This window comes from Cydia splendana, chromosome 22 (genome assembly GCF_910591565.1).
Source record: "Cydia splendana chromosome 22, ilCydSple1.2, whole genome shotgun sequence".
Lineage (NCBI taxonomy): Eukaryota > Metazoa > Arthropoda > Insecta > Lepidoptera > Tortricidae > Cydia > Cydia splendana.
In genome coordinates, this window is record NC_085981.1 from 4,873,414 (window position 1) to 4,885,873 (window position 12,460).

At 36.1% G+C, this 12,460-nt stretch overlaps 1 protein-coding gene across 1 annotated transcript in view; it reads right to left on the reverse strand.

Annotated features, from left to right (window-relative positions):
* LOC134801442 (mucin-17-like) overlaps positions 1-12,460 on the reverse strand; it is a 117,488-nt gene that overhangs the window by 35,885 nt on the left and 69,143 nt on the right. The gene's annotated exons all lie outside the window — the stretch shown is intronic.

Below are 12,460 nucleotides of genomic sequence, written 5' to 3' on the forward strand. Positions count from 1 at the left end.
CTTTTTTCTGCCACTTTACATCAGTTTTTCGCTCGAGTTTCTTAAAACCTAAGTTACATCACAGATAAGACGAATAAAGTAAGGTTATATATTATATTAAATAATATTACCTTATTCCATGAGTTGAGAACAATGGATTGCTTGTATAACAACAATTGTTTATTTAATGTCACTTCCAGCCGGCGTATTATGGATGATTTTATCCACGTGATAAAAAAACTGACACTTTTTAACACCGCGGGATAGAAAGTGATGGACACCGTTTTATCACGCTGTCACGTAGACAAGAACGACCATCATATCCGTACAGATGTATATTCCTGCATTATGATGCAAAACATACTTATTACCCAAGCACTGTAAAACATACATACTTTCGTATTTACCATATCAAATTAACATAATTTATCTTGCGCAACTACTTTTACTAGGGCTACTAGAGTTTAAAAAAAACCGGGCAAGTGCGAGTCGGACTCGCGCACGAAGGGTTCCGTACCATAATGAAAAAAAAAACCGGACAAGTGCGAGTCGGACTCGCGCACGAAGGGTTCCGTACCATAATGCAAAAATAGGCAAAAAAAAAACGGTCACCCATCCAAGAACTGACCCCGCCCGACGTTGCTTAACTTCGGTCAAAAATCACGTTTGTTGTATGGGAGCCCCACTTAAATCTTTATTTTATTCTGTTTTTAGTATTTGTTGTTATAGCGGCAACAGAAATACATCATCTGTGAAAATTTCAACTGTCTAGCTATCACGGTTCGTGAGATACAGCCTGGTGACAGACGGACAGCGGAGTCTTAGTAATAGGGTCCCGTTTTACCCTTTGGGTACGGAACCCTAAAAAAAGTGGCTGCGATAGAAGCTAGAGACAGTTCTGTGTCGTTTGTTTTATCACGTTTATTAGTCTTATCTTGGAACAGAATATCCAAGCGAACTGATTGGCACGCACTCGGACATTAAGTTTTTCTTTTATCCATTAAATCCATGTCCATAAAATGTTTAATAATGTCATAGTTCTTAATTCTTCTTCCATAGAAATAATTGCTCCGAAAGAAAAAAAATAAGTGTTCAAAAGTTAGAGCTGTGGCTCTAAATATGTAAAAAAGCTACTTCCAAAAAACTATAGCGAACTGAGCGAAGCCCAGCGTCGTTTTTAAGTTATTGCAAAAAATAAAAAAAAGACGTAGAAAGCGCTGCAAAGGTACTCCCTTATGCTTGTAGTGTACATGATACTTACTAATAGCCCCCGTTTAGCCATACTGACAGAACTGTAACTACGAAATCCTACATTGAGCATAGCCCGACATGTCTTGGCCAATTAATTTAAATGACACATCGATTAATAAAGGCTCATTATCCCTGGTGTTAGTAATTTTATAAACCATTGATCGTCACAGTCAACTACGGTTTAATAACACTTAGGCGAGAACTATAACACGAGTTACATGAGTATCGAGTATTGATAAACAAAAGTTGCGATATAAAACATTTGCAAGTAATTAAAATAAATAACAAATGCACAATCGATGACTGTATTAGGAAATCGGACATAAAGTAGTTCATACTTGTAATTATTGTTTATCATCATAAACAAAACAAGAAATCGGTAGTCGGACTGATAGTCGGCTACTGTATACAATACATAACAATAAAGTATAAACCACATGGCAATATGGAGCATTCCACAAAATTGAATATCGTTGTCCCGTACAAACACGAAATGCTCAGTAAAAATAATCATCGTCTTGAAACCTTGAAAAAATTTAGGTAACATATGGGACAGCTCATGGAATGTCCCATATACGGATACAGATTAGACATCTGAACATGATAAAGGCACGGATGCGGTTCATAAAGAATGAAGACCCTAAAACACGTTTTGAAATCCTGAGGCATAATTCGACATTTACCAAAAGGCCCAAAACGATGAGTGTTGCGTCTTCGGAGCGCGAATGCTATTTGTATCATTTGTATGTTTTTGTACAACTTGAACAACAACAAAGCACCCACTCAGATTTTTAAATATTTATAATGTAGGTACGGAGTGTTGGGAATTTATCCGCGCCTGACTTGAGCGTTTCTTAGAGACTTTCTAGCCATTATTTTACCTTAATTTGAACCACATTAAGTTTTATTCTACATATTGATAGGGAAGCTATTTAAAAAAAACCGGGCAAGTGCGAGTCGGACTCGCGCACAAAGGGTTCCGTACCATAATGCAAAAAAAAACGAAAAAAAAAAGCAAAAAAAACGGTCACCCATCCAAGTACTGACCACTCCCGACGTTGCTTAACTTTGGTGAAAAATCACGTTTGTTGTATGGGAGCCCCATTTAAATATTTATTTTATTCTGTTTTTAGTATTTGTTGTTATAGCGGCAACAGAAATACATCATCTGTGAAAATTTCAACTGTCTAGCTATCACGGTTCGTGAGATACAGCCTGGTGACAGACGGACGGACGGACGGACGGACGGACGGACGGACAGTGAAGTCTTAGTAATAGGGTCCCGTTTTACCCTTTGGGTACGGAACCCTAAAAACGGAAAAAATGCAAAAAAAAAAACGGTAACCCATCCAAGTACTGACCACGCCCGACGTTGCTTAACTTTGGTCAAAAATCACGTTTGTTGTATGGGAGCCCCATTTAAATCTTTATTTTACTCTGTTTTTAGTATTTGTTGTTATAGCGGCAACAGAAATACATCATCTGTGAAAATTTCAACTGTCTAGCTCTGCCGTCCTAGTCTAAAAGGCAGTTTTTCGACAAAAGCTAGTTTCGAGATAATCGCAAAAAACCAACCCAAACATCTTTCTTGAATTTCTACGAAACGGAAAAACTTTTTCCATTTTTTCTTTTTGTATGTGGTAGGTATATATATGTACTTATTTTAGGTATTTATAGTATGTTTCTAAACAGCTCAGTTTTTTTTAATTTTATAAAAAACACTTTAGATTAGTATTAAGCTTAAAAATGTGTAGGTCGTACTAGTCAAGAAGGCGGTAAACATGCGTTATGCGGCGTTCTAACTTAGTTACGAAGTAGAAACTAGGTAAAAACGCCGTATATGTCACATGCTGCCTTTTTGCTTAGTAACAATGAATAATTCCCACTTGAAATCCTAAGTTAAAAGACCTTATAGCAGCTATTCGGCCTTTTTGGTTAGTATACTAGGAAAAATTAAGATTTTGTCCAGATTTTCGACTAGCGTGCTAGTGTAAAAAAACGTATACCACCAAAAACACCGAATATACGGTTTTATAGATTAGTATTTATGGAAGAAACGGGAATAAAAAATAGACACGTAGTTTAAATGTTTATTTATATACGAACAAAAAACGCCATACTACTAGGCTATTATTAAAAAAACGAGATCCAGCGATTACTTTTTGGATTATAATCTTAATTACCATACAAAATTAACACATAAATTGGGTTATTCCCACTAGTTACCATCAAGTTGTTACCAGTGGTAACTAATGGGATTTTGGATTAGGTGGGATTAGGATTAGGAATGGGATTAGGTGGGATTTTTTCCCCAGTAGTTACTACAATTTTGTTAGGGTTCAATAAAGCCTCTATTTTTATAGTACCTATTCTACTTATACTGTTTTTATTACTATTTAACTATAACAACTTGATGGTAACTAGTGGGAATAACCCGATTTATATGTTAATTTTGTATGGTAATTAAGATTATAATGCAAAAAGTAATCGCTGGACCTCGTTTTTTTAATAAAAGCTTAGTAGTATAGTGTTTTTTGTTCATATAATAAAAGACATTTAAATTGTACTGTAAAAAAAATGTTGGTGGTAACTACTAGGGAAAAAATCCCACCATTTACCAGTGGTAACTACTGGAAAAAAACTTCCCAGTAATTACCACAAAACTGAGTTGGTGGTAGCTACTGGGAAGAAAGGTGGGAAATAAATTCCCAGTAGTTACCACTGGTAACAACTTGGTGGTAGATACCTAACTGGTGGGAATAACCCCGTAATATGTACAAATTTTTAATGTGTACAGTCTTTCTGATTTTATTTGTATCATAGGCTAGATTTACTCGACTCTACTAATGACATTACATGTACTTCTAATGAGCATGAGTAACGAAACTTAAAAGAGTTCGCAATAAGCTCAGCCGAATTATTACTTCCCATAAAAACGGAGATTCGTACTCATTTTAAAACAACGTGTTGGATTGTAATAAATTGCACATACAATAACATAAGGTATATCTATACCAGTACCTAATTAGTTTATATTCCAATGAAACTAATGAAATAGAGGAAAAATAAGTTGTGTATGAAAAACTTATATATTCGCTGTATTTTTTTGTAACTATGTTTGTATGGAGATCCCAGCTTGCTGCTGACTTAAATCTTAGCAACCATCTATCTTTGTAGGTGACCAGTTTTCGCATACACGTAACTCACAATAATACATAATGTTTTACCGAATTCGTGGCATCTCTAATAGTTATTTTACTTTGTTATCAATAGGCATCGAATCATCGAGAGTTTCATCGGACGGTAAGACGTTAGCGAGTTGTGTAGTAAGTAAGTAAAGTAAGTAAATACACTTTATTGCACCACAAAGAAAAAAATACAAAAACAGATTTACAGTGTAAATAAAGGTAGCAACAGGCGGTCTTATCGCTGTAAGCGATCTCTTCCAGACAACCTGCAACCTGTGTAGTCTACATTAGCAATAAAATTAAACTCGTATTAATTCCTGCACATACTCTGTCATTTATTTAATTCTAAAACGCATTTTAGCGGTTGTACCTAATTAAAAATCAGATTCAAATTTTAATAAAATTATTTTTCTATTAGATTACAAACTCATAGCTTTTACTATTTTAACATACAACTATTACCTAATACACAAACATACCAACTTATTTTAAGATACATATTGTTTTTTTATAAAACCCACTTAGGTATTTAATGGCCTAATATATATATAACTCTCAGTTGGTTTTTGGATGGACCCAGGTTCCATACAAAGATACCCATGGTCCTTTGTCCTGGTTATCTAAATACTTAGGCGGAAAATGTTATTCCGTCCATAAGAATTCTCATTAAATTTCCCTAACATTTTTGAATAAGATTTAAACTCTTCGTAATGTCAAATACCTACTTGGCTTATAGGGAATTAAACCCGATACAATTAGCTCTAATATAAATTTGATTTCATTTAAATAAAAGCAGTCAAACCGTCGAATGAAAAAATAAAACTTAAACAACGTTTGCTGTAGAAAAGTACGTATGAACAATTTCATCATCACAAACTACGCTAGAAAGACGTATTTGCTGTCGAGCGTAAGTATTTGCGAGGCAATTTTAAAGTATATACCTTGATAAAAATGATAATACTCGAAGGTACTGATTGTAAACACTACATATTATTGATAGCATATGATGGTAATGCAATAATAAAGTATTTTTCTTACATTGGCGTTCGGTCAATATTTCGCGCGCAAAATGCCACCTCCGCTCGCATACCGGCAGCCACAAGCCTGCGCTTGCGGCTGACGGCTTTTACTTAGCATAAGGGTGTCTTTCGGCGCGCGGGGAGCATGACGAAGGTTGGAGCATATACTGCGTTATAGACTAGTTAGACGCACTTTCAACCATTATAAAAGTTTGTTTGCGTTTAATACGACGTCCATACAAAATAAGAAGAATGTATAACATTTATACGTTTCTAAAGACTATTATGGTGACGTAAAAAAGTTAAGTGATACTAGGCTTAAATGACGTATGAGACATTTAAACAAAAAAAAATACTATACGATTTTTTAGACTAGTATCAGATCTAAAATTTTGCTAAAGATCCTAATCTTAAAGCGCGTATAGCGTCTTTTACGTATTTTTAGCCTAGTTTTTGGCTTATACGTTATTTTAGGCTAGACATGGTGGATAAGATTTTACGCAAACCAGAGCGTAAAAAAACGTATAGCTGCATATACGTTGTTTTAGCCTGGCTTTGTCAAATAGTCGCTTTTTAGACTAGGAACGCTTAGAAAATTAGTGCAAATACGGTCTTTTTACGATATTTTTCTCGAAAACTAAGCCACTTATCGGAAAACGGGCCAAAGTGGTCGATGCATCTCGATCTCTACATTACGAATATCACAAAAAGTCAATTTTGGCAAAATGTCGAAAAACTGCCTTTTAGCTTAGGAGGGCAGAGCTATCACGGTTCGTGAGATACAGCCTGGTGACAGACGGACGGACGGACGGACGGACGGACGTCGGGACGGAAGTCTTAGTAATAGGGTCCCGTTTTACCTTTTGGGTACGGAACCCTAAAAAAGAGAAAAAAAGTAAAAAAAAAAAAGTTACAACAAAGAGTACTTTTACTAGGTAGTAATATAACTATTTATCTTAGTCACTTTCTTTGTAAATACGACCTTATGTACGAAATATCTTTTGATATTTACCAGACGCTTTTCGGTGAAGGAAAACATCGTGAGGAAACCGGACTAATCCCAACCAGGCCTAGTTTCCCCTCTGGGTTGTAAAGTGAAATGGCAGTCGCTTTCGTTAAAACTGGTGCCTACGCCAATTCTCGGGATTAGTTGCCAAGCGGACCCCTGGCTCCTATGAGCCGTGGCAAAAAGCCGGGATAACGCGAGGAAGATGATGATAATGATGACTATTGATGACTTTCCTTGTAAATACTTACTTGGTAAAATAATAAATAGTGGCTTATACATGTTGATACTGCCATACAATGTCAAAAAAATGCCCTATACATGTCAAAAGCGCCTTACAAATGGCTAAATAGTGCCATACAAATGTCGATCTTTTAACGTCCATATCCAGCTAACTATAAAAATTACAGAGGTGCCTCGTACAGTATATTTTTTGTTGTTAAGAACCCTTCCTAAAACGATGATTATAAATCAGATTTTTCAAAAATAAAAAATTGCCACACAAATGTCGAAAAAACACCCTCTTCAATAATTGACCCTCATATCGTCTTTGAACTAGGGTCATATTGACCCATCCACGTTCACCCCAGTTTACAATGTTGAACTTAACATGTGCCAATGGCCTGTCATTTAGAAATGTCACGAACGTCGAACATTAACGAGATGACCTCAATGATGACAGTAGTTTGTCAAATGACAGCTTATTGCATACACTCATGAAATGGTAATGAGATGATGAGTGATTAACCCTTTTAACGCTACGGCTATCATATTTCATCATCGTAAACCTTGTTTTCGACAAGGCGCGAAGGTTGATATTAGAGATGCACCGGATATTCGGTTACTATCCGGTATCCGGCCTATCCGGCCGTTATTTTAACAACCGGCCGGATACCGGATAGTGATCTACTATCCGTCCGGATACCGGATAGTAACTTTGCTTGATTTTGAGTAAACAAATTGGATTTAAGATACAGTCACGGCCATAATCGTACTAGTTTATTATTTTAAAACAATTTAAACATTACACTCACTTGCACGCGCACTCATTTCGTACCTACCTAGAAATGAGTCCGCGCCGCGCGAACGTTCATTTCGAAACAGGTCAAAACCTGCACAATGTACACCTGAAAAACCGAAAAGTAGGTATAGTTCTGCCGGCCGAATATTCGGCAGCCGGATACCTAATATTCGGCCGATGGTCAGGCCGAACATCCAGTATCCGATATCCGGCTAAACAACTATTCGTCGCATCTCTAGTTGATATTGGGCTGAAGCCCCGCGCGTCAGTTGACGTCTTTGGTGGTCAAAAGGTTAAGTAAAAGTAGTTGTTGATTTGCTTTTGTGTGTAAAGTCAAATGATGTTGACATTTTCACTCACAGATGAAAGTGACCACAATATGTATTTGGTGTTTAGGTGGTTTACTACAGGTAAACAAATCAAGACCACGTGATTTAATTATTTAGCAAATAAAAGAGTTGTTTTCAATCTGATGATTTTTTAAATTTTTGTAACAATTTTAAATAGTTAGTTATAGTTCGTTTTTTGTTGTCCTTATTAGTTAATAATATATTGGTATTAATAGTGTTATTGTTTGAATAGCCGAATTACAAACACTCATTTATCATATTAAAAAACTGGTACGACTGGTGGGCTAAGAGTAATACATATTGGGGTTACTTAGAAAACGGGGTAATTTTGAATTACGATAATGTAGTGAAAAAGTAATTGCTTCTCTACGGTTGCAGTACTGTTATTATTCTAATTTAGGGTAACTGAATTTAGTCTGACCCCTAGTGTTTTCATTCGATAGCATGACGTGCGTTCGCGTTTGCGTTGTCTATTTTTGTATGGGATTATGAACAGCGCGCCAAGCGGGACGTTTTGGAAACAATATCTATACAAAATGACACTTAACGCAAACGCGTACGTCACGCTATCGAATGAAATTTAGACTAGGGGTTCTGAGGGCCTACCGCGAAACACGTTCGACGTGTTGCCTCCCTGTTAAACTTACGTACGAATTTACAAGTGCGACAGAAAAGGAACACGTCGAACGTGGTTCGCGGTAGGCCCTCTGAGTACGTAATTTGTTTCGGTATCCTATTACAAGCCTTACTCTGTATTTACTAGAGATGCCACGAATATTCGGCAACTATTCGGTATTCGGCCTATTCGGCCACTTTGCCGAGTATTCCGTATTCGGCCGAATACCGAATATCTGATTAACCTACCCTAAAAGAAAAATTACACAAACAAACTAAAAAAAACTAGGTATATTTATTATGTAAAATGTATTTTTGGAATGTTGTTAGATAAGAAGACCCTTTTATGAGCATTTGTTGATTACACAATATTTTATTTTTATCATGGGCCTGATTTGATTAACTCTAGCTACATTCATTAATTCTGTTCAACAAAAAATATATCTTAGCAAACGTTGTGCTTTGTTGGCGAACAGTTTTCATAATAATTGTGACTCAAAATGTTCGCATGTCATGCCGAATATTCGGCGATTCGGCCGAGAGAGGGGCCGAATATCGGTTTCGGTATTCGGCCAAAACCACTATTCGGGGCATCTCTAGTATTTACTGTTATTCTAACCATATCCTTTATCAAACATGGAGGTCCATTTTCGTCACAACGTGACTAATAGTCAGCCTAGATTTCGACACGGCTGACACAGAGTTTGGTCACTTTATTAATGCAATGTCGATACGATGTTGTCAGCAAGATAAAATTAGCCGTTGTTTATATGAAAGGATATGATATTTGCGATTTGGTAATATAAATTGGGGCATTATTGCAATGTAGTGTCACATTTATAGTATTGGTAGATTGTAGAGGTAGAGAAATGTGAGTTTTCACAACTTCAGCTTTTTTGAAAATTGTCTTGACTTCGTAGTTTGTAAGTTTATTAACACCGTTTTTTACTCATTTCCTACTAGTCCTACTGGTATTACTTGATTCCAAAATAAGATTAAGATAACTTTGCTAATTTAATATTTTTTTACAAACTTATTGCATTCTATAGAATATACTTATAAGTTTAATAGCAAAAGCACTAAGCGGTAAGCGTTCTATATTAGGTACAGTCAGCAAACCTATTAGCGAATAGTTATGCTGACTGTACATCTAGGAAATGTCAATATCGAAGCCATCCAAAGAATGCCAATGTCCATTAAGCCGACCACTGACTAACAGGCCGCCGGACGATATCGGCCTGTCAGTTAGAACAAAAATTTGACAGCTCCGAACAACTGACAGGCCGATATCGTCCGGCGGACTGGTAATCAGTGGGCCCCTTTAGAGCGGTATTTTCAATTCGCTACCAATCTCACGGAGGTTTTGCCGACGTAATGCACATATAATATAAAGAACGCAAAAGGTATGAAATATAACGGTGATAACACTCTTGATGGCGATGTAGGTATGTAAATTGGAAGACGCCTTAGATGGATCTTTGACCGAGCGAGCGCGAAGTGCGAGCGAAGCGTCCCTGTTCCAGCTTGGCATATGGTGGATAAAAAGTTGAATATTATACCCATTTCGAACTAAATCATATGGAACTAAGAATTGAGGTAAGCAAAATAGGAAACTTTGATTTAAAATTTAAAATTTTCATTTAAAAGGAAAAGCTTTAAATAATGAGCAAGCACTAGACAATTTCAAGTTGACACATACACAATGTTATCAACTTACAAATACTTGATACTTGGATTTAACACAAATAAATAACTGAAATAACATATCGTTACTTATCAAGAAAAGTCAAAACAGTTTAACTTGATATTAAACTTCAATCGATAAAATGATCCGGTTACTCGAAAAGTTGTCATTTAAATTTTGTATATAATCACTTAACATTTACACGATCCAAATACATAAATAATGTAACATAACATTTACTGTCACATTTTGTTCGAACAAAATAACTTGCCAACCGGAATCGAGCTAAAAGTTCGCAAAACATCGCAAGCGGATAGAAAACACATTTCCAATAGAAAATGGCCGTCAGTGCCACCGTTAACAATATGGCTGGAGGACGCAATATGGCACATGCGTGTTCAGTTCACTTACTGATCGCTAGCGAGTCCAACACTTAGGTGAACTAGGTGTTAAGTCAGTACAAATTTAATGTAGTGCATTTAATTATTTTCCTTCGTATTTTCACGGAAACGTACGAACGTGTCTTGTTATTATAGTCAGTCTCGGTACAAAAAGTACTCAGGTTGACTGAAGTAGCATGACATATACGAACGTTTCCGAGAAAATACGAAGGAAAACAATTATGCACTACATCTGTAATAGTAGGGGAACCTTTGATTAAAGGGATCTATTTACTTAACAACACATACTTTCAAAATAGTATTTGTTGTTAAGTAAATCTTCATATTTTTGCCAAGACTAATAAGACTATAGTCCGACGAGAAATTGTAGAAAATTATTGAGGGCGCCACTTTAACTGTCACATTTTTGACGTAAAATGCTTAAACATGGCAACAATTTAGTATAGAATTTTTTTAGTTCCATTTTATTTAATTTCTACTATTTTATGTCCCACTATAAGTTTAGTATGTTTGTTCTTATAAGAACTTGATTGAACCATCCTGTATTTGACAGAGGTAGCGGTAGCGAGTAGAGGTGCTCTCGTTCTAAACATACCTAAAGTATACCTTCCCGCTACAGCAGTTTATGGAACAATCAATCATATCATTGATTGGGTACACCCGGGGCCGTCTTAAACTATGCTGGGGCCCTTGGACACAATAAGAATTTGGGGCTCTTTTGAAAAGTAAAGAAAGCGAATAAAGCTAACATTTTTCTACTATGTTCTTCTATTTATTATGGGTAATCAAATATACTGTTACTGTCTGTCCTTCGGGGCCCCCTGAGGATGGGGGCCCTGGGCACGGGCCCCGTGAGCTCTTATAATAAAGACGGTACTGGTACACCCCAGTTGCACCAACCGCATACACTGGTTTGTCTAATAATTCGACTCACTGTACTCAATAAACTTAAGTACGTACGACCATGTGGCACTTTGTATCCGCTGTGGTCAAGAATCAAGATTGCTTCCGAGAAACTCTCACACCGTGCACCATTAGACCGGTTGGCTAATGGTGATCTTTTGATCCTAGAGTGAAAAGTGACTAGAAGCTTGAATGAAAGGAAAACATAAGAACGGAAGCAACTTTAATTCACTGGCAATTATGTATCTTATACGAAAGTGGACGATTTATCACTTTTGCAAGCAGTTGACAGTCAAACAATCATCCAAAATAAATAAATATATTCACTTATCATGTTATCCTATTCGTAATGAAAGGTCTGTGTTCAAACATCATCAAACATCAACATTTATTCAGCAAATAGGCCACAAGGGCACTTTTACACGTCATCATTGAATTTACATACAAGGAAAAATAATAACATCAACAATTTTATAAAATAAAACTAACAATTCAATCTAACGTATTACAATTACTAAGAGATGTATATGGTCTCTTAATGTCGAATTACATCAAAAATACAGATACAAAACACAAAAAAAAAATCTATAATATTTAGAGGTGTAAATGTCTCTAGATGTCAGAACTATAAGATTATATAGTTTATCAAGTTATCCTTAGAGATGTATAGGGTCTCCAAGAGTCAATATCCTGTATAATTAATACATTTATTAAGCGAAAAGAAACATACGAGAGCAGAATGAGGCGTCTCACTGTAATTAATTAATAAAAATAAAGTTACTAAGTATAATAGCTTGTGTTAGCTTAAACAGACCAGTCTCCACAAACAGCACCCGTTCACGAGTATGACGCGTATCTCAGCCATCGCGTATGTTGTATGTTACCACTGTTGTCGGATTTAATTTGATTACAGCAACATATAAACATCGATCATCGTTGCCTAAACATATGTACCTACAGACGCAGTGCATAATTATTTTCCATCGTTTTTTCACGGAAACGTACGAACGTGTCTTGCTATTTAATTCAGTCTCGATACAAAA